At 42.3% G+C, this 26,539-nt stretch overlaps 1 protein-coding gene across 1 annotated transcript in view; it reads left to right on the top strand.

Annotated features, from left to right (window-relative positions):
* Nucleotides 1-26,539, top strand: part of LOC115204527 (bifunctional heparan sulfate N-deacetylase/N-sulfotransferase 1) — a 143,186-nt gene that overhangs the window by 30,319 nt on the left and 86,328 nt on the right. The gene's annotated exons all lie outside the window — the stretch shown is intronic.

Genomic DNA, 26,539 nt, shown 5'->3' with positions numbered 1-26,539 from the left:
AGAGGCGACTCCGGGATGCTGGCCTTCTAGGCAGAATTCCTCTGTCCAATGTCTGTGTTCTTTTGCCCATCTTAATCTTATATTTTTATTGGCCAGTCTGAGATATGGCTTTTTCTTTGCAGCTCTGCCTAGAAGGCCAGCATCCCGGAGTCGCCTCTTCACTGTTGACGTTGAGACTGGTGTTTTGCGGGTACTATTTAATGAAGCTGCCAATTGAGGACTTGTGAGGCGTCTGTTTCTCAAACTAAACACACTAATGTACTTGTCCTCTTGCTCAGTTGTGCACCGGGGCCTCTCACTCTTTCTATTCTGGTTAGAGCCAGTTTGCGCTGTTCTGTGAAGGGAGTAGTACACATCATTGTATGAGATCTTCAGTTTCTTGACAATTTCTCGCATGGAGTAGCCTTCATTTCTCGGAACAAGAATAGACTGACGAGTTTCAGAGACAAGGACTTTGTTTCTGGCCATTTTGAGCCTGTAATCGAACCCACAAATGCTGATGCTCCAGACACTCAACTAGTCTAAAGAAGGCCAGTTTTATTGCTTCTTTAAATCAGAACAACAGTTTTCAGCTGTGGTAACATAATTGCAAAAGGGTTTTCTAATGATCAATTAGACTTTTAAAATGATGAAGTTGGATTAGCTAACACATCGTGCCATTGGAACACAGGAGTGATGGTTGCTGATAATGGGCCTTTGTACACCTATGTAGATATTCCATTAACAATCAGCCGTTTCCAGCTACAATAGTCATTTACAACGTTAACAATGTCTACACTGTATTTCTGATCAATTTGATATTTTAATGGACAAAGAAAGCATCAAGCTCCCTCACGCTCCAGAAACAGGAGAGAGGTTACCTCCTGCCACATTCTGTTTCGGACAAGGCTTACTGTCATCCTGGGTGGGAGGGGGACTGATTTGGATGGTGGAGGTGGCAGGTCTCCTGGAGGAGCATTCAGCACTGAAACAAGGGGTGAAGAGTGGACACTCGGCCTCCCTCCCCTAATAAGACAAAGCACCCTGTGCTTAAGTGAGAGGTGGAAGTGCCTGTACCTGTCACTTGCCGTTTGGGTTGTGTACCAGTGGTATGCTAGTAGCATGCTGTTCAGCAGGCATTCCAACCTTGGGGGCTTTATCTTGCTAATTTAACACAAAAGATCCCCTGTCAAAATTTGGGTTCGAAGTTCGCACCGATATTGGATCACATCGAATGCAGGAAGTACAATATTGGGTTCCCAGTGCAAATGGGTTGACTTTTTCAAAATGAGGAACTAAAATAGAGTAGTCGGAGGAACTTGCCCATTTGGGCCGCTGTTGCCCACGGTACTTGATCTGTCTAGCTGCTCAAGATGGATTTGCTTTGAGTTTATTAGTTCTCAAAGAGATGTCCTTTGTGAACAAATACAAAGTTATAGTACTTTTTGTACTACACATGTAAGATCTTTGACTATTCATGTGTACTTCATTACTGAAAGAAATGGCATTTGGCTCAGGCATTTTGTGTATTTCAACAAGTTTACATTTTCTTCACCTTCTGTACGTTAGGGAAGAAGTGGAGGAGAATGAATTATGAACTTTCATGAATAATTGAAAGCATTTGGCAGAATTTAATAATTAATATGTGAGAAAGGCATCTCCTAGAGCCATTTACTGTGCTGGGACTAACTCACAACACCTGCAAGGCTGCTTCAACCTGGAGAATGATTAGCCAGTCAGGGCAGACAGACCTTTTGTCAAATTATGCATATTTAAGACCTCATGAGACATCGTCTTACGTCAGATGGCGTTACTCCTACGCAACGCTCGTCCCTCAACCGATCTGTCTTGTAGGATGTGAAAGTTTTATATTAAGTATTTGAATACTCCCGAGTATCTACCATTCAACAATGAAAACATAATCACTGCGCTCTCGTATGACTTCATGAAATAGGCAGAATAACTAGCAAAATTATTTTCAAATGTGACAGTGATTTAATAGTTTGCCGTTGTGAGAAGATAAAAACTAAGCGGTGGCTTTCTCTTGCATAAATGATGTGCTAGGACGTCAGTCTCCAGTGCAATGACTTCAACTTGATCATCTGCTTAGCTTACTGTTCTAACGTTAGCTAGCTACACTGAACAAAAATACAGTTGAAGTTGGAAGTTTACATACAAATAGGTTGTCGTCATTAAAACTCGTTTTTTAACCACTCCACAAATTTCTTGTTATCAAGCTATAGTTTTGTCAAGTCGGTTAGGACATCTACTTTGTGCATGACACAAGTCATTTTTCCAACAATTGTTGACAGACAGATTATTTCACTTATTATTCACTGTATCACAATTCAAGTGGTTCAGAAGTTTTCATACACTAAGTTGACCCTGCCTTTAAACAGCTTGGAAAATTCCAGAAAATGATGTCATGGCTTTAGAAGCTTCTGATAGGCTAATTGACATAATTTGAGTCAATTGGTGTACCTGTGGATGTATTTCAAGGCCTACCTTCAAACTTAGTGCCTCTTTGCTTGACATCATGGGAAAATCAAAAGAAATCAGGCAAGACCTCAGACAAAATATTGTAGAGCTCCACAAGTCTGGTTCATCCTTGGGAGCACTTTCCATACGCCTGAAGGTACCACGTTCATCTGTACAATGGTACGCAAGTATAAACACCAATGGACCACGCAGCTGTCATACCGCTCAGGAAGGAGACGCGTTCTGTCTCCTAGAGATGAACATACTATGGTGCGAAAAGGGCACATCAATCCCAGAACAACAGCAAAGGACCTTGTGAAGATGCTGGGGGAAACGGGTACAAATGTATTTGTCCACAGTAAACAGTATATCGACATAGCCTGAAAGGCCGCTCGGCACGGAAGAAACCACTGCTCCAAAACGCCATAAAAAAGCCAGACTATGGTTTGCAACTGCACATGGGGACAAAGATCGCGCTTTTTGGAGAAATGTCCTCTTGTCTGATGAAACAAAAATAGAACTGTTCGGCCATAATGACCATTATGTTTGGAGGAAAAGGGAGGGAGGCTTGCAAGCTGAAGAACACCATCCCAACAGTGAAGCGCAGGAGGTGCTTTTCTGCAGGAGGGTCTGGTGCACTTCACAATATAGATGGCATCATGAGGAAGGGAAAATTATGTGGATATATTGAAGCAACATCTCAAGACATCAGTCAGGAAGTTTAGGCTTGGTTGGAAATGGGTCTTCCAAATGGACAATGAACCAAGCATACTTCTAAAGTTGTGGCAAAATGGCTTAAGGACAACAAAGTCAAGGTATTGGAGTGGCCATCACAAAGCCCTGACCTCAATCCTATAGAAGGTTTGTGGGCAGAACTGAAAGTGTGTGTGTGAGCAAGGAGGCCTACAAACCTGACTCAGTTACACCAGCTCTGTCAGGAGGAATGGATCAAAATTCACCCAAGCTTGTGGAAGGCTACCCAAAACATTTGATCCAAGTTAAACAATGTAAAGGCAATGCTACAAAATACTAATTGAGTGTATGTAAACTACTGACCCACTGGGAATGTGATGAAAGAACTAAAAGCTGAAATAAATCATTCTCTACTATTATTCTTACATTTCACCTTCTTAAAGTGGGGATCCTAACTGACCAAAGACAGAATTTTTACTAGGATTAAATGTCAGGAATTGAGAAAAACTGAGTTTAAATGTATTTGGCTAAGGTGTATGTAAACTTCAACTGTTTATAAACGCAACATGCAACAATTTCAAACATTTTACTGAGTTACAGTTCATATAATAAAATCAGTAATTTGAAATAAAGTCATTAGGTCCTTATCTATGGATTTCACATGACTGGGAATGCAGATATGCATCTGTTGGTCACAGATACCTTTAAAAAAAAAATGTAGGGGTGTGGATCATAAAAGCAGTCAGTATCTAGTGTGACCACTATTTGCCTCATGCAGCGCGACACATCTCCTTCGCATAGAGTTGATCAGGCTGTTGACTGTGACCAGTGTAATGTTGTCCCACTCCTCTTCAATGGCTGTGCAAAGTTGCTGGATATTGGCAGGAACTGAAACACGCTGTTGTACATATCGATCCAGAGCATCCCAAACATGGTGGGACATTTCAACTTCCAGGAATTGTGTACAGATCCTTGCAACATGGGGCCGTGCATTATCATGCTGAAACATGAGGTGATGGCAGCGGATAAATGGTACCACAATGGTCCTCAGGATTTCGTTACGGTATCTCTGTGCATTCAAATTGCCATAGGTAAAATGCAATTGTGTTTGTTGTCCGTAGCTTATACTTGACCATACCATAACCCCACCGCCACCATGGGGCGCTCTGTTCACAACGTTGACATCAGCAAACCGCTCGCCCACATACTGCCATGCACGCTGTCTATCTGCCCGGTACTGTTGACACCGGGATTAATCTGTGAAGAGCACACTTCTCCAGTGTGCTAGTGGCCATCTTAGGTGAGCCTTTGCTCACTGAAGTCAGTTACAACGCAGAACTGCAGTCAGGTCAAGACCCTGGTTTGGATGAAGAGCAGGCAGATGAGCTTCCCTGAGACTGTTTCTAACAGTTTGTGCAAAAATCCTTAGTTTGTGCAAACCCGCGGTGTCATCAGTTGTTCGGGTGACTGGTCTCAGATGATACCGCAGGTGAAGAAGCCAGGTCCTGGGCTGGCATGGTTACCTGTGGTCTGCGGTTGTGAGACAGGTTGGACATACTGCCAAATTCTAAAATGACGACGAAGGCGTCTGGCAACTGCTCTGGTGTACATTCCTGCAGTCAGCATGCCAATTGCAAACTCCCTCAACTTGAGACATCTGTGGAATTGTGTTGTGACAAAACTGCACACTTTAGTGGGCTTTTATTGTCCCTAGCACAAGGTGCACCTGTGTAATGATCATGCTGTTTAATCAGCTTCTTTATATACATTTACGTCATTTAGCAGACGCTCTTATCCAGAGCGACTTACAAATTGGTGCATTCACCTTATGATATCCAGTGGAACAACCACTTTACAATAGTACATCTATATCTTTTTTGGGGGGGGAGGGTAGGGGAATATAGGGGATATGCCACACCTGTCAGGTGGATGGATTATCTTATCAAATGATAAATTGCCACTATCAGGGATTTGCACAAGTTTGTGCACAACATTTGAGAGAAATATTTTTTTAGTTGTTTTTGGATTTTTTTTTACATTTTATTTCAGCTCATGAAACATGGGACCAACACTTTACATGTTGAGTTAATATATTATTTCAGTATTGTTCTGACATTCTGTTAAACTTCATATAAACTCAGGTAGCCTAGTGGTTAGAGCGTTGGACTAGTAAGGTTGCTGGATCAAAGCCCCGAGCTGACAAGGTAAAAATCTGTCGTTCTGCCCCTGAACAAGGCAGTTAACCCACTGTTCCCCAGTAGGCTGTCATTGTAAATAAGAATTTGTTCTTAACTGACTTGCCTAGTTAAAGGTTCAATAAAATACAAATATTAACAAAAAATTGTTTGAGGTTAACATACATTGTTTACTGGCTTTAATGTTTAATTCAGTAATGACTCGAAAACATTATGACAATCAGTTTTTATCGGCAGTAAGAAACTGCTAGCCATTGGCTGCTAATAGCTGAGAACTGCTAGCAGACTGGCAAGCACAAAAAACAGTTGCCAACTTCGTGAGTACAGAACTGGCATACTAAGACAAAAGAAATGTGACACTGTGTGTAAAGGGTAACACATTAGAGCAGGAAATTAAAATGCTGGGATTAAACAATTAACTAACTATGCAAATGAGCAATAGCTGTGTGCATTAAGGAAATAGAAGCCTGGCACACATAAGTGCCTGTTTAGTGATTTTTTAAGCCATTAAAAGCTCTGGCTATTGTTAGAAGTTTTACTGTAGCTAGTTAGCCAGAGTGAATTTACGAAGTAGAGCTATCTACTCCAATTTCAGAGCTCGTCTGAGCGTGCCAGAGCGCAGAATAACTGATGCATTTACAAACGCTCCACACCTGTTGAATATGGCCGCTGTTAGTAAATATCTGCAAAAAAGCGTCGTTAAATTGTTGCCAGCAGCAGAGTTAGTCACCAACATTAGCCAGTTAGCTTGGGTGCTTGACTGCCGTTGTGAGGTCAGAACGCTCGGATCAACCCTACTCCTCGGCCGGAGTGTCCAGTGTGCGCTCTGAACGCTCCGAGAGCAAAACACTCTGAATTTACAAACAGACAGACAATCTGACAATGCTCTGAATTTACGAACGCACAGAGCGAATTCACTAACACACCCATTGTGTGTGCAGCACTAAGTAAGTAGCTGGTTTGTTAGCATAATCTTTTCAGTGACTGGCCCAGCTAGCAGGCTAATGTTGGACAAATTTATGCTAGCTTTAGTGTCCATTGTCAAACTTGAAATACGGCGTTTTGAAGCACAACAGTTCTTTGCCAAATGTAATCTGTGGCAACTAAAACAGATAAATGTAAACTTTTATGGGGCTGAAATGGGGTTCAGCAGACGGTCACCTAGGTAATATTTTTTTATGTTAACTTCACTAGGGTAGGGGGCAGCATTCGGAATTTTGGATGAAAAGTGTGCCCAAATTAAACTGCCTGCTACTCGGGCCCAGAAGGTAGGATATGCATATTATTAGTATATTTTGATAGAAAACACTCTGAAGTTTCTAAAACTGTTTGAATGATGTCTGTGAGTATAACAGAACTCACATGGCAGGCAAAAACCTGAGGAAAAATCCATCGTGGAAGTGGAAATCTGAGGTTTGTAGTTTTTCAAGTGATTGCCTATACAGTATACAGTGACTTAGGATTCATTTTGCACTTCCTAAGGCTTCCACTAGAGGTCAACAGTCTTTAGAACGTTGTTTCATGCTTCCACTGTGAATGGGGAGAGAATAAGAGCTGACTCAACAGGTGGACTGCCTGAGGCCAATGAGTTGTTTATTGCGCGGTCACACAGGAGCGCCGTTCCTTCTTTTTCCTCTGTAATCAATACGCTATTGTCCGGTTGGAATATTATCGAAGATTTATGATAAAAAAGACCCTAAGGATTGATTGTAAACATTGTTTGACATGTTTCTACGAATGGTAATGGAACTTTTTGACTTTTCGTCTAGGGTTTTGTGCTCGTGTATTATGCCTTTGGAATAGTGATCTGAACGTGCAAAAAAAACGGAGGTATTTGGACATAAATATGGAGTTTATCGAACAAAACGAACATTTCTTGTGGAAGTAGGAGTGCATTCCGACGAAGATCAGCAAAGGTAAGGGAAGATTTATAATACTTTTTCTGAGTTTTGTTGACTCCAGAACTTGGCGGGTAACTGTATAGCTTGGCTGAGCTCTGTACTCAGATTATTGCAGTGTGCTTTCGCCGTAAAACTTTTTGGAAATCTGACAGTGGTTGCATTAAGGAGAAGTTTATCTTTAATTCTTTGAATAACAGTTTTTTTTATTTTATCAACGTTTATGATGAGTATTTCTGTAAATTGATGTGCTCATTCACCGGAGGTGAACATTACATGCCAATGTAAAATGTTTTTTTTGGATATAAATATGAACGTTATCGAGCAAAACATACATGTATTGTGTAACATGAAGTCCTATGAGTGCCATCTGATGAAGATCATCAAAGGTTAGTGATTAATTTTAGCTGTATTTCTGGTTTTTGTGACGCCTCTCCTTGCTTGGAAAATGGCTGTGTGGTTTTTCTTGTCTCGGCGCTGTCCTAACATAATCTAATGTTATGCTTTTGCCGTAAAGCCTTTTTGAAATCGGACAATGTGGTTGGATTAACGAGAAGATTATCTTTAAAATGGTGTATAGTAGTTGTATGTTTGAGAAATTTGAATTATGAGATTTTTGTTTTGAATTTGGCGCCCTGCTATTTCACTGACTAGCGTCCCACATACCCTAGTGAGGTTAAACAGCCGTTGTAGCCGGACTTCTTTTGATCTATCCCATGACCCTTTGCGAGATACGAGACAGATCAGTGCAGGCGGATACGGCGCGCTGTCAGACAATGCTCATCAGGTCCTTTGAACCACTATCTTGGTAGAGGCATAGCCAACACTCAGCTACTGTAGTGACCAACAGATGCTCCCCATTGTGATTAGTTGACTTGACTGTTGGCTTGTTTTCTAGTGCACACGTCTTTGAATTCTAATGAAATGGGCCTTTGAGAAAATTGATTGTTTGCTTTACGGTCACTGGCACCGACAGGTAGGCCCAGGGCACTGTGCATTGATTTATGATGTAGCTTTGTTTTTGTCTTTTAACCTGCTTTCAATTTGTTCTGTGTTTATTTTCCTATTGTTGTTCTAGGAGGAGATGTCAGAAGGAATATTTTTTTGGTCAAGTTTTTAGAACCCTGCGTCTCATAGGAACATCCCCAATGCAAGAGTTTGTTTTTTTTGTCTTAGCACTACAGTTGATTTTAGAAATATTCAAAGCTTGATGAGTTGATTACTTGAATAAGTTGTATAGTGCTAGGCCAAAGACCTTTTGGGGTCCCTAGAACGGAATTTGGGAAATGCTGCCCTATGTTATGTTTAACTAAATGATGAATATAGTACTGTGGACCCTCGTTTGAAAAACACCTCACTTGCGTCTGCTCGAAAAATGACCCCCAGACCATACGAGGTCAGAGCAGGGCACGTGATGTCTACGGTGTCTGGCCGTAGCCTGGGCGCCTAGCCTCTGTCCCTGACTCAGTACCTGTCCCTGATTCAGTACTTTTGGCTCTCAGGGGCCTCGTTCCAAACCGCCAGCTCAGAGCTTTTATAACCCTCAGAGGGGACTTTAAAACACAAACGCTCACGCAGTAGAAAAGATGCAGAGGACAGCCACTAAACTGATGGGACCCAGGTGGCACTAAACTGCAGAGGCCAGTGTGATAGTTCATAGTGACAGGCCAGTCAGAAGGTTGTCATTTGCATGCAGGAAGGGTTGATAGAGCTGAGTAGACAGTCAGTGCTCAAGTGTGAGTTTTACTTGCCTTTGGTTTTACCCCTGAAAATAGGCCTCTGCTCACCCAGGCTACATAAATGTATAAGTTATAGTGGGTTGGGGGGGCACAGCGTGGTATCCAACAGTGTTGCTATGTCCATGTGTCCATACCGAATCATTGAACTGTCTTACACACTCTTCTGCCCATAGTTCATCAGGATGTCATGGGAAATAGGCATGCAGAACTGACTTGTCATGGCCCAGCTTTATAGTGGATGGAGCCTTGTCAGTGGAAGTAGTAGTCCTAAATCACAGCCACGCAGCCTTGACACATAATTACAGAGGAGGCTGTTAATATGGTCTCTACAAGACATTAGCTTCTGACACTGGACTCAAAGACACTTGGCAAGGTTTTTTTTCAGGGATCAGTGGGGAGGCAAACGACACAAAACCCCACACTTTAAGCAGGTTATTCTGAGCATCGGCAGGACAGCATTCCTCTGTGGCGTTCTTTCGATCCATGCCCCCTCGACAGACAGCGAGCTGGCAGATGGTCTGTCTGTGTGGGTGAACGTTGCTCTGCTGTGCCCTCTACTTCTCCCCAGTCGGCCAGCCTTTGCATGTCATCCCTGTTCTCCCTTGTTTGCCCTGATTGATGGATTGTGTTGCGAGCGGCCTAGTTCTTCTGCAGGTATGTGCTGCAGCCCCTGGTTCAGTATGACAGCATGTTGTCCCCACCAGCCGTCTCTAAATTTGACTGGAATGTGTTCCAGAAGAGGTTGCGTTGCTTGCCCGGATATCAGAACTGGTCCAGCTGTGTCTTGGTAATGAGAGCGCAGCAGTGCTCCCAAGTTGGACAGTGGTTGAAGCCTGGTGATGAAAAGTTAGGCTACCCATTGAGACCAGATGAAGGGAAGCGAGAATGGAAGAATGGTCCTCTGAGTGAGATGTTGCCGCTGATTAAGCTGCTTGACCCTGAAGCCTTGTTCCGCACACACACAGCCTATCATACTATAGTAGCTCTTTGGGTTCCATCTCTGCTCCCTGAGCATTAAGGCAGTCTTCACAACATGAATATTTTACTGTACGATCAGAGACAAATTCTGACACGGGAGGTTGGTTCCGTATATATTCTTTAAAAAAAAAGCACCTTAAGATGTTGAACTTCGTTGGTTATGCTGGGGGACTGGAAGTGTGACCTTGACCAACTTCGTTGGTTATGCTGGGGGACTGGAAGTGTGACCTTGACCAACTTTGTTGGTTATGCTGGGGGACTGGAAGTGTGACCTTGACCAACTTTGTTGGTTATGCTGGGGGACTGGAAGTGTGACCTTGACCAACTTCGTTGGTTATGCTGGGGGACTGGAAGTGTGACCTTGACCAACTTTGTTGGTTATGCTGGGGGACTGGAAGTGTGACCTTGACCAACTTTGTTGGTTAAGCTGGGAAAGAGGGCGGGAGAGTGGAAATGTTTCCTTCACACCCCCACGGCACTGCACAAACGAGACCCCACCGCCACTTTTTCTTCAGCTGCGATTCAACTCAATTATTTGAATGGCTGAGTCGCCTGTACCCTTTTCATAATGGCTTGTTGTGTTTAGGAATTCTCGGCATGCTGACAATTACAATGGAGGGGGCCACACTGAACCAACCCTGCCTCACCTGTCTCCCTCAGCACCAAGCCAAATTAAACACTAAAGGTGACTCTTTTGTTTACTCCCCCCACTCGTTCCCTTTCTCTCCCTCTCCGTTCCCCCTCTCATGCTCCCTCTATACTCCATGCCAAACCTCATGCCAGGCTTCTATTCTCTAAAGGCCTTTTATTTTGTTTTGGCAACTGCTATGTAGTTGGTCTGGTATTGTTTTTACAGAATGATGTGTGCATATGGTAGTTATGTAAGGATATTTTATCTGGTAATCCTGCTTTAGTCACATATGCTCAAATTGGTGGCTTGAGCTGTCTGAACTGGACAATCGCCTGTTTCCGTTCCCATTTTATGTTTTCATTTGTGATAGTTCTTTCTGAAATGAAAAGAGCAGTCGTGTTATTTGTCTGGTTTTCTCATATTCCTGTAATGCCAACTGATTGTGTTGTTGTGTGAACGTTGTTCACATTCATTTGAAATTTTAATCTCTTGAAAAATTGGAATGTTCATTGAATCAAAGTAGACCATGTATCAAGGGATAAAGACTTATTTTTCTCCATTCTGTTAAATGGCTTCTATGTATTTTTCCTCCATCTTCATGTTTTTTTTAATAGCACATGGGTTGTTTAGGATTTAAAGCTCACAGCAGAGTTTTTCCTTTCCATCTCAGGCTCCCAGGACACTGAAGCTATGGGGATGTGTCAGGAGCACTGAAAGGGGACTGCATGGTGGGGAAAAAAACAACCATTTCTTTGTTCTGACTAAATCCATGGTCCTCTTCCACTTAATCACCTTCTCCCCGTGGTGTGTTCCAGTCAGCTCCCTCTGAACATGCCTCATCCACCGGCATGTTATTGCAGCCTCCTCCCCACTAGACACCGCTCCCTGTGCGTTTTGAATCCATCAACCCACCCCTCGTCTCCTCTGTTCCCCAACAGTGACACCATCGGAGCAGGGAAGTGTAATGACCTAAATTGATGTACTTCAGGGTGAGACGACACCATTTAAGTGAGGGATGCAGCTGCCATAAAGCCAATCGCTCCCTAGTGCATTGGTCCTCCCCTCTTCTCCAGTCCCCACGCCTTGTCGTCTTAACCTCCAAGCTCTGGGCAGTGGTGTAACTTTGTATCAATGTGTGACGCGATTAGTGAGGCCACACTGAAGAGTCAAAGACTCTAATCGCTGAGGGGTATTCAACCCCACAGATAATAGAATGTACGGAATGGCCTCTTCCTGTATATCCTGTGGATTGCAATGGGAGCTGACATTTTTTTATTTTAATAAGAATTTAGTCAACATACGCAGTTGGAAATGCCTAGGGATTTATATCTTATCATGGTGGACACAGAACATATGGAGAGGAAATGGATGTTTAGTAGTATTCAATATAATAGGACCTAGAAGAGAGCAATGTGCTATCAGGCGTTAAGGGGAAATACACTGGTGTCTACAAATAGCTCTCTAAAATCAAATAAAACTTTATTTGTCACATGCTCGGGGGTACCGAGTCAATGTTCAGGGGTACTGGCTTTGCTCACTGACAAAGCAAGGCTTGCACATTCTGAATTACTGATTAAATAATTATTGTATTCTTCAGGGTCAAAATATAAATATATAGCTATTGAGTTTAATCTGATCTAAGTGTAAGCCAATCTCAGATGAAGATGAGGGCTGTTGTTCGGTGTGTGTTTGCTCAGGGTAAGAGAGGAATTATAGAGTGGAAGTGAAAAGGTGGGGCAGTCTCCCTGCGTTGTGATTGGAGAAGCCAAGAGTGAGTGTCATTGATCTGGATGTTTGGAGATGCGTGCTGCAGCCCGAGGTCATCCCTAGTGTTTCAGAACTGAATTGCTGATTCTAGAAAACATGCAATCCTAAATCTCACCACGCTCTCTCTTTCTGGGAAAGGGCTGGCATGTAATCAACACGTTTCAGATGCCGCTGTGCACCTTCAATCGACTTTTGAATGCAGCCCTATATTTCCTCCTCTGTTCTTATTCACTGTGTTCCGTTAAAGTGAGAGCGTAGTTATTTTATCCTCAGTTTGGTACCAAAAAGTCTACACTTGTAGCAGTTTTACTGAGCTAAATGTCAAGGCCAGTAGAGTACAGATTATAGGCCTCATGGATCATTTTTAAGGAACCCCGTGAGGCTTTGCCAGAGAGGGTTGGATGTGAAAACAGTTGTGGGAGAGACAACCCCCTCACCACAGCCTGAAGAATGTATGGTATCTGGTATTTAATAAAGTACTGGTATGCAGTCTCCATAGGCAACCCTGCTAATGGATATCATGAGGAGCAGCCCATGCCTGTGGTTTCAGCACTTACTCCATTTCTATATCAGTCAAATTCAATCAGTCAAATGTACAGTGGCAAGAACAAGTATGTGAACCCTTTGTAATTACCTGGATTTCTGCATACATTTGACATAACATTTTAGCTGATCTTCATCTAAGTCACAACAATAGACAAAGTGTGCTTAAACGAATAACACACATGATTGTATTTTCCTTGTCTATTTTGAATACGTCATGTAAGCATTCACAGTGTAGGTTGGACAAAGTATGTGAACCTCTAGGCTAATGACTTCTCCGAAAGCTAATTGGAGTCAGGAGTCAACTAACTTGGAGTCGAATCAATGAGACGAGATTGGAGATTTTGGTTAGAGCTGCCCTGCTCCATAAACACTCACAAAATTTGAGTTTGCTATTCACAAGAAACATTGCCTGATGTGAACCATGCTTCGAACAAAAGAGATCTCAGAAGACCTAAAATTAAGAGTTGTTGCTTTGCATAAAGCTGGAAAGGATTACAAAAGTATCTCTAGAAGTCAGTCCATGGTAAGACATATTGTCTAAAAATTTAGAAATTTCAGCATTGATGCTAATCTCCCTAGGGGCTGTCGTCCTGCAAAGATGACTGCAAGAGCACAGTGCAGAATGCTCAATGAGGTTAAGAAGAATCCTTGAGTGTCAGCTAAAGATTTACAGAAATCTCTGGAACATGCTAACATCTCTGTTGACGAGTCTACGATACGTAAAAACACTAAACAAGAATGGTGTTCATGGGAGGACACCACAGAAGAAGCCACTTCTGTCCAGAAAACATTGCTGCACGTCTGAAGTTCGTGAAAGAGCACCTGGATGTTCCACAGTGCTACTGGCAAAATATTCTGTGGACAGATGAAACTGCAGTTGAGTTGTTTGGAGGGAACACACAACACGTTGTGCTGTGCCTTTTTTTTCTCCATACAAACATCAAAACCTCATCCCAACTGTAAACTATGGTGGAGGGAGCATCATGGTTTGGGGCTGCTTTGCTGCCTCAGGGCCTGGACAGCTTGCTCTCACTGACGGAAAAAGGAAGTCCCAAGTTTATCAAGACATTTCACAAGAGAATGTTTGGCTGTCTGTCCAGACATCCCAAGAATATTGCTGAACTGAAACAGTTTTGTAAAGAGCAATGGTCCAAAATTCCTCCTGACCGTTGTGCAGGTCTGATCCGCAACTACAGAAAACGTTTGGTTGAGGTTATTGCTGCCAGTTATTAAATCCAAGGGTTCACATACTTTTTCCATCCTACACTGTGAATGTTTACACGGTGTGTTCAATAAAAACATGAAAACATATTGTTTGTGTTATTAGTTTTAGCAGACTGTTCGTCTATTGTTGTGACTTAGATGAAGATCAGAACAACATTTTATGACCAATTTATGCCGAAATCCAGGTAATTCTAAAGGGTTCACATACTTTTCCTTCCCACTGTATTTATATAGACCTTTTTACATCAGCAGATGTCACAAAGTGCTTACACTGCGTGCACAATTATTAGGCAAATTGTATTCTTCAGGATTAATTTTATTGTTGAACAAACACAATGCTCTCAGTCAATCCAAAACGTTATTGAACCTCAAACCTGAATGTTTAACAAAGGAAAAGTGAGTTTTGTCTTTCTCAGGGAAATATATTAGTGTGCACAATTATTAGGCAACTATTAGTGTGCAGAATTATTAGGCAACTAAATTACAAAAATAATTTCTCTCAACTCACTTGTTGATTCTCAATTTTTAGAGTAAGTGTAACACAAAATGACAATTATATAACATTTTTGGCCTTTCAAAAATATTCAGTGACCAATATAGCCACCCTTATTTTCAAGAACTGCCATGAGCCTTCCATCCATGGAGTCTGTCAGTTTCTTGATCTGTTCACAATCAATTTTCGCTGAAGCAGCAACCACAGCCTCCCAAATGCTGTTCAAAAGAGGTGTATTGTCTTCCCTCACTGTAAATCTCACGTTTGAGAAGGGCCCACAAGTTCTCAATAGGATTTAAGTCAGGTGAGGAAGGGGGCCAGGTCATTATTCAGGCATCTTTGAGGCCCTTGCTGGCTAGCCAAGCAGTGGAGAACGTGGATGCATGTGATGGAGCATTGTCCTGCATAAAGATCATGGCCTTCTAGAGTGCTGAGGACTTCTTCCTGTACCACTGTTTGACGAAAGAATCTTCCAGAAACTGGCAGTAGGTTTGGGAGTTGAGTTTCAGTCCTTCTTCAACCCGGAAAGGTCCAACTATCTCATCCTCAACGATAGCAGCCCATACCAGTACCCCTACTTCACCTTGCTGGCACCTGACTTAAAGTGGTGCCCTGTGTCCATTACTGATCCAGCCACGGGCCCATCAATTTGGTCCATCAAGAGTCATTTTCATTTAATCTGTCCATAAAACCTTTGAAAAATCTGTCTTCAGGTATTTCTTTGCCCAATCTTGACGCTTCAACTTGTGAATCTTATTCAGTGGTGGTCTTGTTTCAGTCTTCTTGACCTTGGCCATGTCTCTGAGCACTTGACACCTTGTACTTCTGAACACTCCAGGTAGGTTGCAGTTCTGGAATACGGTGGCACTGTAGGATAATGGGTTCCTGGTAGTTTGACGTTTAATTCTTCTCAAGTCTTTTGCAGTTCATTTGCGCCTTTTCTTCCCCATGCGTTTTTTGCGCCCCAGTTGACTATTCGCAACAAAACGTTTGAATGTCCGGTGGTCACACCTCAATAGTTTAGCTATTTAAAGAGCGTCGCATCCGTCTGAAAGGCATTTTACATTTTTGGCTTTTCAGTGTCAGTTAAATCTCTTTTTTGGCCCATTTTACCTGAGGTAATGAGGCTGCCTAATAATTATGCACACCTTGATATAAGGTGTTATTCACTTTCGCCACACCCTCCCTCATTACACAAATACATATCACCTGAAAATGATTAAATCCAATAAGCATTGAAGTTTATATGGTTTGGAGTTCGAAAATGTGAATAGAAATAATGATAAGATCAGAATACTCACTTGCCTAATAATTGTGCACGCAGTGTATACAGAAACCCAGCCTAAAATCCCACGAAGTGCAAGCAATGCAGATGTAGCAGCACAGTGCCTTTCCCTAGAAAGGCAGGAACCTAGGAAGAAACCTAGAGAGGAACCAGGCTATGAAGGGTGGCCAGTCCTCTTCTGGCTGTGCTGGGTGGAGATTGAGTACATGGCCATTAAGGCTAGATTGTTCTTCAAGATGTTCAAATGTTCGTATTTGACCTGCAGGGACAAATAATAATCACAGTGGTTATAGAGGGTGCAACAGGTCAGCACCTTAAGAGTAAATTACAGTTGGCTTTTCATAGCTGAGCCTTGAGGTCGAGACAGCAGGTGCGGGATAAGGTAGACTGTGTACACACCACCTAAAGCAGTAAGGACAGGAAAGCAGGTAGGTATGCCAATGCTCGGTCTAACATCTGTTAGCTAGTGATAATTGAATCGCTTCTTAAGTCTGTGTTTGTTTAACCGATGCCAAAGATGGGACAATTCTGAACTCCTCAACTATTCTTAATTCCTCTGTTGCTGTGGTTGTCAGCACAGATTGTTTTTTCCACTGGTATTTCACTTTTTTGGGGGGGGCCCTCGGTGTCCGTGTGTGTGTGTGTGTGATGGTATGCTCCGTGGACTGAGGTTTCCAGGAGGCCGAGCTGTCATGTATTTGTTATCTCCATACAACGGTAGAATAATAGTTGTCTGTAGTTGTTGGTTTCCCCCAGATGTGCTATTTTGTAAACATACAGTATATACACATCAATGAAGGTGTAACAAAAAGGTTTCTCCTGGAAAAGATCAATGGCTGCGAGAGCTCCTGCCGTTTTTAATTGGTAGTGCTCGAGTCGTGATGAATCTCTGGGAAGGCCAAGCCTATTGGTTTCCTTTACCATCCACAAGAGTAAACTCTGCCTTCCCCCACGCTTGGTCCATGACGGGCTGATGTATCACTCTCGGCTTTCTTTAGTATTTCCCCCTCTCTCCTAAACCTTTCTCACCGCCTCACCCTGGGCCTAGTATACTATACCCTTCTATACGTCCCCCTCACACACACTCATCTTTCCATTCACTGCCTGTTTATTTTCTGCAGCTAGCTATAGAAGCTGACAACACTAGTGCTGTGGATGTCCCCTTCTTTTCATTTTAAGATGGAATGATTAGTAATCTCCTGCCCCGGGTTAAGGAATGCACACATTCTTCTAGAATGAATTAAGTGTCCTCTTGGAACATTTATTTTTATTTTTTATTCAGTTGTCGTTTTTCATGGTAGTTGTAACAAAGTTACCATTAGAAGGTGATGTCTGTTCCCCCACCTCTCCCAAATGAAGATTAATGAGGAAGTGTGTGTGTCTGTCTACGGGTGCCAGCAGGGACCAAAATATATTTAGTAAATTGGCTCTCCGCTGAACGTTAGAGGGATGAACAGTAGGATGCACATGTTCTCCATAATTTTCACCTTGTAGTCTTACAGCGGCCACACATTCAAGCTAGTATGGATTAATTTATGATCCAGTGAGGAAACCGCTCAAGGATTTAATGGGTGTTATTTGAGAAAACTGAGGATGGATCAACAACATTGTAGTTACTCCAGAAAACTAACCTAAATGACAGGGTGAAATGAAGGAAGCCTGTACAGATTTTTTTTCCAAAACGAAAAAATGTGGCAATTTGAATTAACTTTTTGTCCTGAATACAAATTGTTATGTTTGAGACAAATACAACACATTACTGAGTACCACTCTTCATATTTTGAAGCATGGTGGTGGCTGCATCATGTTATGGACATGCTTGTCATTGGCAAGGACTAGGGAGCTTTTTTGGATTTAAAAAAAAACGGACTATTGCTAAGCACAGGCAAAATCCTAGAGGAGAACCTGGTTGTCTGCTTTCCACCAGATACGGGGAGACAAATTCACCTTTCAGCAGGACAATAACCTAAAACGCAAGGCCAAATATACACGAGTTGCTTACCAAGACCACGTTGAATGTTCCTGAGTGGCCAAAATACAGTTCTGACTTAAATCGCTTTGAAAATCTATGGCGAGATTTAAAAATGGCTGTCTAACAACCGACTTGACAGAGCTTTAAAAAATGTTTTTGATAAAGTGCATATTGTACAATCCAGTTGTGCAAAGCTCTTAGACTTACCTAGAAAGATATACACCTGTGATCACTGCCGAAGGTTCTTCTACAAAGTATTGACTCAGAGGTGTGAACAATTATGTAAATTAGATTTCTGTATTTAAAACAATTAAGTTTCTGTTTTTTTTTTCTCACTTTGTCATTCTGGGGTATTGTGTTTTAGATGGGTGTGAAATAAAATTCAATCTAGTCAAGTGGTGTGAATGCTTTCTGAAGGCACTGTTAGACATGCCTCATAATATTAAATTTAGGTTTCAAACAGTTATGTATGTTTTTCAAAATGCATATTGCTTCCATCTCACATTGTAAAGTGGTGGGTGATGCGCTGATGTTTATGCTGAATGGGAGCCGCACTTCAATTACCAGTTGAGATATAAAAATAGTAGCTCTTCTTAATCGTACACCAAAACTGTTTTTAACACGCGATTGTGTTTAGAATTGCTGCACAGTGAATGGGCTTATGAAAGCATGTTATACTCAAACAGCAACCAGCTGACAAGCTGCAGGAGAAATCCTACTCAAAATAGGTGCTGTATGCTGTACACGTGATAGTTGTTTTGGATAAATAAGATGCATATTGACTAATGAAAATACACAGGCCAATTTAATTCCAGTAAATTATGCAAATTAACCTATAGACCGATAAGCATGGCGGTCAAATGTATTTACATCAACTGGTATTTCCATCAATGAATAAAAAGCATTATTTTACAATGGGGTTTTATTTCTCCCGCTCATTTTGGCCGGGCAACACTTTATCGTCTTCATTTTTGGGAGGGGCCAAAAGTTGTTTTGCTGGCTAATGGAAATCCTGTAACTGAGGTAGTGGGTCCTTTTCAGGAAGTAAAATGATTAACTGAGTTTCAGGGCTAATGAACAGGGGGAGGTTTTGAGTTTCTTAACAGGGTTTTGGGAAAACATCCTATGTCTCACACAACAAACAGATCTACACACCCGCCCGTGCAATCCAGTTAGTCTCAATTATGTTAGCCCTAATCTAATTACCAGCCATGGAACAGATAGCTCCCCTTGGCTTATTTAAACATTAAAAAAAAAAACACACAGAAAAGTCGAAGTAAAGACATGTACGTGTGTGCTATTTGTGCAGCTGGTTCCAATCAATAGAGCTGGATGTAAAGTTGTGGTGGGATCAGGGTAAGTTTACTTTTGTGTGTATGTATAGATCTTCCTCTGGGGGGCACTACCTGGCATCACTCAGCTGGTGTTGGTTGGCTTGTCTCAGCCAGATGGAAGCTGGGTAAAGAGTTGTTGTGCATTATACACCAGACAGGTCAAAGGCACAGCAATGTCTAGGATGTCAATACAATACCAGGGATGATTAATTAAACATGTAAAGACCTTGGTCTCATACTGATCTGTGCAGAAGTGTCACTACATACAGGATAGTACGGTCGTGGCCAAAAGTTTTGAGAATGACCCAAATATTAATTTACACAAAGTTTTCTGCTTCAGTGTCTTTAGATATTTTTGTCAGATGTTACTATGTAATACTGAAGTATAATTACAAGCATTTCATAAGTGTCAAAGGCTTTTATTGACAATTCCATGAAGTTGATGCAAAGAGTCAATATTTGCAGCGTTGACCCTTCTTTTTCAAGACCTCTGCAATCCGCCCTGGCATGCTGTCAATTAACTTCTGGGCCACATCCTGACTGATGGCAGCCCATTCTTGCATAATCAATGCTTGGAGTTTGTCAGAATTTGTGGGTTTTTGTTTGTCCACCCGCCTCTTGAGGATTGACCACAAGTTCTCAATGGGATTAAGGTCTGGGGAGTTTCCTGGCCATGGACCCAAAATATCGGTGTTTTGTTCCCTGAGCCTCTTATCACTTTTGCCTTATGGCAAGGTGCTCCATCATGCTGGAAAAGGCATTGTTCGTCACCAAACTGTTCCTGGATGGTTGGGAGAAGTTGTTCTCGGAGGGTGTGTTGGTACCATTCTTTATTCATGGCTGTGTCTTTAGGCTAAATTGTGAGTGAGCCCACTCCCTTGGCTGAGAAGCAACCCCACACATGAATGGTCTCAGGATGCTTTACTGTTGGCATGACACAGGACTGATGGTAGCGCTCACCTTGTCTTCTCCGGACAAGCTTTTTTCCGGATGCCCCAAACAATCGGAAAGGGGATTCATCAGAGAAAATGACTTTACCTCAGTCCTCAGCAGTCCAATCCCTGTACCTTTTGCAGAATATCAGTCTGTCCCTGATGTTTTTCCTGGAGAGAAGTGGCTTCTTTGCTGCCCTTCTTGACATCAGGCCATCCTCCAAAAGTCTTCGCCTCACTGTGCGTGCAGATGCACTCACACCTGCCTGCTGCCATTCCTGAGCAAGCTGGTGGTGCCCCGATCCCGCAGCTGAATCAACTTTAGGAGACGGTCCTGGCGCTTGCTGGACTTTCTTGGGTGCCCTGAAGCCTTCTTCACAACAATTGAACCCCTCTCCTTGAATTTCTTGATGATCTGATAAATGGTTGATTTAGGTGCAATCTTAATGGCAGCAATATCCTTGTCTGTGAAGCTATTTTTATGCAAAGCAATGATGACGGCACGTGTTTCCTTGCAGGTAACCATAGTTGACAGAGGAAGAACAATGATTCCATGCACCACCCTCCTTTTGAAGCTTCCAGTCTGTTATTCAAACTCAATCAGCATTACAGAGTGATCTCCAGCCTTGTCCTCGTCAATACTCACACCTGTGTTACTGAGAGAATCACTGACATGATGTCAGCTGGTCCTTTTGTGGCAGAGCTGAATTGCAGTGGAAATGTTTTTGGGGGATTCAGTTCATTTGCATGGCAAAGAGGGACTTTGCAATTCATCTGATCACTCTTCGTAACATTCTGGAGTATATGCAAATTGCCATCATACAAACTGAGGCAGCAGACTTTGTGAAAATTAATATTTGTGTCATTCTCAACTTTTGGCCACAACTGTACAGTCATTTCGTTAACAATGGCAGGTAGGCTTTGTTCCCTGCCAACCTCTGAAAATATGATTTTAGGTGCGACTTGCCACAATTCCGACGCCAGTAGCCTACATCTCACTCAAGTTCAGAGGCCACCATAGCAAAAAGCAGCAGTGTCCTGTGAAATAAAGGTGATATGTGTGTTTTCCCAGCCTGCCACTATCTCTGGGTGCTGTCTGTCAGTAGTTAAAGCAGCTATACATATCCAGGCCATGATGCCATGTTGCGCATCATAATTATAGGAAAGATTCACCTATTTTGAATGTTACACAGTGCATTCGGAAAGTATTCAGACCACTTTTTCCACATTTTGTTACGTTAGCCTTATTCTAAAATGGGTATAAAAAAATATCCCCTAATTAATCTAGACACAAAACTCCATAATGACAAAGCAAAAACAGGTTTTTACATTTTTTGCAAATGTATTACAAAAATATTTTATAAAAAAAATAATTATTTACAGAAGTATTCACTCTTTGCTATGAGACTTGAAATTGAGCTCAGGTGCATCCTGTTTCCATTGATCATCCTAGAAATGTTTCTACAACTTGATTGGAGTCCACCTGTGGTAAATTCAAGTGATTGGACCTGATTTTGTAAAGGTACACACCTGTCTGTATAAGGTCTGACAATTGACAGTGCATGTCAGAGCAAAAACCAGTCCATGAGGTCGAAGAGATTGTCCGTAGACCTCTGAGACAGGATTGTGGTGAGGCACATATCTCTGGAAGGGTACCAAAACATTTCTGCAGCATTGAAGGTCCCCAAGGGCACAGTTTTCTCAATCATTCTTAAATGGAAGAAGTTTGTAACCACCAAGACTTTTCCTAAAGCTGGCCGCCCGGCCAAACTAAGCAATCGGCGAAGGTCCTTGTTGTTCAGGGAGGTGACCAAGAACCCGATGGTCACTCTGACAGAGCTCCAGAGTTCCTCTGTGGAGATGGGAGAACCTTGCAGAAGGACAACCATCTCTGCAGCACTCCACCAATCAGGCCTTAATGATAGTGGCCAGACTGAAGCCACCCCTTGGTAAAAGGCACATGACAGCCTGCTTGGAGTTTGCTAAAAAGCACGTAAAGGACTCTCAGACCATGAGAAACAAGATTCAATGGTCTGATGAAACCAAGATGTGACGCTTGGCATTTAGGCCAAAGAGTTCAGTCTGTAGGAAACAGCACCTTCCCTACGGTGAAGCGTGGTGCCAGCATCATGCTGAGGGATGTTTTTCAGCGGCAGAGACTGGGAGACTAGTCAGGATCAAGGGAAAGATGAACTTGGCAAAGAACAGAGATCCTTGATGAAAGCTTTCTCCAGAGCGCTCAGGACCTCAAACTGGGGTGAAGTTTCACCTTCCAACAGGACAATGACCCTAAGCACACAGCCAAGACAACGCTGGAGTCGCTTCGGGACAAGTCTCTGAATGTCCTTGAGGGGCCCAGCCAGTGGGTACCTTTTTAATATGGAGAAATTGAAGGGGTCTGAATATTTTCCAAATGCACTGTATTGGTTATGTGCGTCTGAGTGGCGTTCTATCGTTTTTATCCTGGGGTCATTTCATGTGTATCTGAGCTATTGCCGTTCAAGCAGGCAGAAATTCGGCCAGTATGACGAAGCGATAAATCTGCCCTCACTACACTAGAAGTTAATAGGAATATGACTTTTAGATCGCCACAACGTCTACCATTCATGTCAGATTTCAATACTGGCCGATGTCATGACTCGCCTCTCGAGCCATTAATCATATGTTTGCGATATTCCTACCTCAAGATATTTTGAAATTTAACAGAGGGTCCATCACATTTCTCCTATTTTCTGCCTTGTCAGTCCAGTTGCATGGCATGGTGACATTGTACTGTCATTGTGATTGTCAGACTCCACTGTGCGAGGCACGTCGATCTGCAGGTTGAACATGGTGAGATTGTATACTCCTAAATTGATAGGGCAGTTTGTTTAGGCCATTTTATAGCTAACTAGCTACTTCACATGGTATTATTGTGTGTAGCTACATTTGCTAGCTAGACAGCTAGCCAGCCCATAGAGCATTGCATTGTGGGTTTTGTAGTCGACTTGAGCTGTAACAGATTTCCACAATGATTTTAACATGTTGCTACTACCATACAACAAAATGTAAAAATTTGTTTCGAATTTTTTTTTATTACATTTGTGTCATTTAACACTAAATTGTAGGAATTTGTGGTTTTGGGTGGATTTTTCCTTTAAGGGTAGAGGGACGACGCTGCTCCAAGCATCTGGGTTTGGCGCGGAATGGCTGCCCTGTTCATGCGCACTAGTAATTACACACCGCTTCCAATTATCCCCAGTAATGTGACATCAAGGGTACTTCCATAGGAATCACAGAACGGTTTAATACAGATGGCCTCCCCAGATTCTGACAAAGTTTAGTGAAATATACATCCTGCCTTTGGTAAACAGGAGTGAGCAATGTAGATTGGTTTCTCTGTCTGAGACATATAAACAAGTTGTGTTCCAATCCTTTCTCTCGCCCCTGGATTTATGGTAATAGCTTTGGCGTTGTGTTCCCCAGAATTAATTTAGCCAGTTAAAGTGGACACAGGATAGCAAAATTGCAGTTCCCTAGTAATTTCCTCTCTCTGCTTTCAGGGGAATACTTGTGACAGAGAGTGAGGGGGTTGGAGATGAGGATCAGCATGTTTTATCTGCGGATGAGGGAAGTGGCATTGTCTGGCTGGAAAAGAACTGGGCAAAATACGGCCCACAAATGGATTTAGGCTAGAAGAACAAATCGTCCCCCCAAAAAAACAGCGAAGGAAGGCCCTCCTGTTGAATTTCGAAATCCCGATGTTGCCCTCGAGCCAAAAATGATTGCCCACACTGAACGAGAGCCACTATGTGACTTTTTAAATCAACAAAACAAGCTAAACGTTAACCATTTAAGTTAATTCTTAACTCAAACGCTTGATACCCTCTGGAGGGAAAAAAAGGGGGTGTTTACGTCAGGCTGACACGCTCTCTGGGTTCCCTGGGAAAGGTATCACAATTTACTATGATCTCATTAGAGAACTAAAATCACAATCTTATCGTCACAAAAACATTCTCTTTATCCTGGATATTTTCCAACGTACAGTATGTAAAGTTGATATACACAGTATGAAAACTCTTCAAGTTACAATGTTTTGTCTTCATGCAACTTTTAATGACATCACAAAATAGACATACATTTTCCATATTCTCTCATCAGTCCCAAATTTCAGATGTTGAACTATATTGTCCAAGTGTCCATGGTTTAATGTTGTAGTTTTGGACGGTAAACTCTTCATAAGACACTAAGGCATTCCGATCATCCAAACTAGGCCCCAAAAGGAATTGTCTGCTGCCTATGGTTTACGATTGACATGAGGTGTCATAAAACACACATCCATCCATCTGCGGGAGAGGGAGAGCTCTGTACAGCTTATCTACTGTAACCTGATCTTTTGGATCCTCACAGGAGTCATGACACACAAATCGCAATATTGACATGTGCAATATCTACACTACCGGTCAAATGTTTTAGAACACCTACTCATTCAAGGGTTTTTCTTTATTTTTACTATTTTCTACATTGTAGAATAATAGTGAAGACATCAACACTATGAAATAACACGTATGGAATCATGTAGTAACCAACAAAGTGTTTTATATTTGAGATTCTAAAAATAGCCATCCTTTGCCTTGATGACAGCTTTATTACGCTCTTAGCATTCTCTCAACCAGTTTCATGAGGTTGTCACCTGGAAGGCATTTCAATTAACAGGTGTGCCGCCTTAAAAGTTCATTTGTGGAATTTCTTTCCTTCTTTATGCGTTTGAGCCAAACAGTTGTGTTGTGACAAGGTAGGGGGGTATACAGAAGATAGCCCTATTTGGTAAGAGACCAAGTCCATATTATGGCAAGAACAGCTCAAATAAGCAAAGAGAAACGACAGCCCATCATTACTTTAAGACATGAAGGTCAGTCAATATGGAAAATGTCAAGAACTTTGAAAGTTTCTTCAAGTGCAGTCGCAAAAAACATCAAGTGCTATGATGAAACTGGCTCTCATGAGGACCGCCACAGGAAAGGACGACCCAGAGTTACCTCTGCTGCAGAGGATAAGTTCATTAGAGTTACCAGCCTCAGAAATTGCTTCACCGAGTTCAAGGAACAGACGAATCTCAACATCAACTGTTCAGAGGAGACTTGTGTCAATCAGGCCTTCATGGTTGAATTGCTGCCAAGAAGCCACTACTAAAGGACATGAATAAGAAGAGACTTGCTTGGGCCAAGGAACACGAGCAAAGGACATGAGACGAATGGAAATTTGATATTTGGTCTGGAGTCCTAATTTGAGATTTTTGGTTCCAACGGCCGTGTCTTTGTGAGATGCGGTGTGGGTGAACGTATGATCTCCGCATGTGTATTTCCCACTGTGAAGCATGGAGGAGGTGTTATGGTGTAGGAGTGCTTTGCTGGTGACACTGTCAGTGATTTATTTAGAACTCAAGGCACACTTAACCAGCATGGCTACCACAGCATTCTGCAACAATACGCCATCCCATCTGGTTTGGGCTTATCATTTGTTTTTCAACAAGACAATGACCCAACACACATCCAGGCTGTGTAAGGGCTATTTGACCAAGAAGGAGAGTGATGGAGTGCTGCATCAGATGACCTGGCCTCCACAATCACCCAACCGCAATACAATTGAGATGGTTTGGGATGAGTCGGACCACAGAGCGAAGGAAAAACAGGCAACAAGTGCTCAGCATATGCGGGATCTCCTTCAAGACTGTTGGAAAAGCATTCCAGGTGAAGCTGGTTGAGAGAAGGCCAAGAGTGTGCAAAGCTGTCATCAAGGCAAAGGGTGGCTGTTTTGAAGAATCTCAAATATAAAATACATTTTCATTTAACACTTTGTTTGTTACTACATGATTCCATATGTTAATTCATAGTTTTGATGTCTTCACTTTTATTCTAAAATGTAGAAAATAGTAAAAATAAAGAAGAACCATTTGAATGAGTAGGTGTTCTAAAACTTTTGACCGGTAGTGTATATCGCATTAAATATTTTTAAAACGCCACAGAAGCACCGTGTAATGTCCGTTTTGGTCAGTGGGTTAACTGCCTTGTTCAGGAGCAGAATGACAGATTTTTACCTTGTCAGCTCGGGGATTCGATCTAGCAACCTTTCGGTTACTGGCCCAACACTAACCACTAGACTACCTGCCGCCCAAAGTGCCTTAATAGGGCATTGGGCCACCACGAACGAGAACCGCTTCAATGTGCCTTGGTATAGATTCTACAAGTGTCTGTAACTCTATTGGAGGGATGCGACACCATTCTTCCACAAGAAATTCCATCATTTGGTGTTTTTTTGATTGTGGTAGAAAACGTTGTCTCAGGCGCCGCTCCAGAATCTCCTATGTGTTCAATTAGGTTGAAATCTGGTGACTGAGACAGCCATGGCAGATAGTT

The sequence above is a fragment of the Salmo trutta genome, chromosome 12 (genome assembly GCF_901001165.1).
Source record: "Salmo trutta chromosome 12, fSalTru1.1, whole genome shotgun sequence".
Taxonomy (NCBI): domain Eukaryota; kingdom Metazoa; phylum Chordata; class Actinopteri; order Salmoniformes; family Salmonidae; genus Salmo; species Salmo trutta.
Note: the sequence above shows the minus strand (reverse complement) of the source record. Positions and strands in the feature narration are given on the sequence as shown.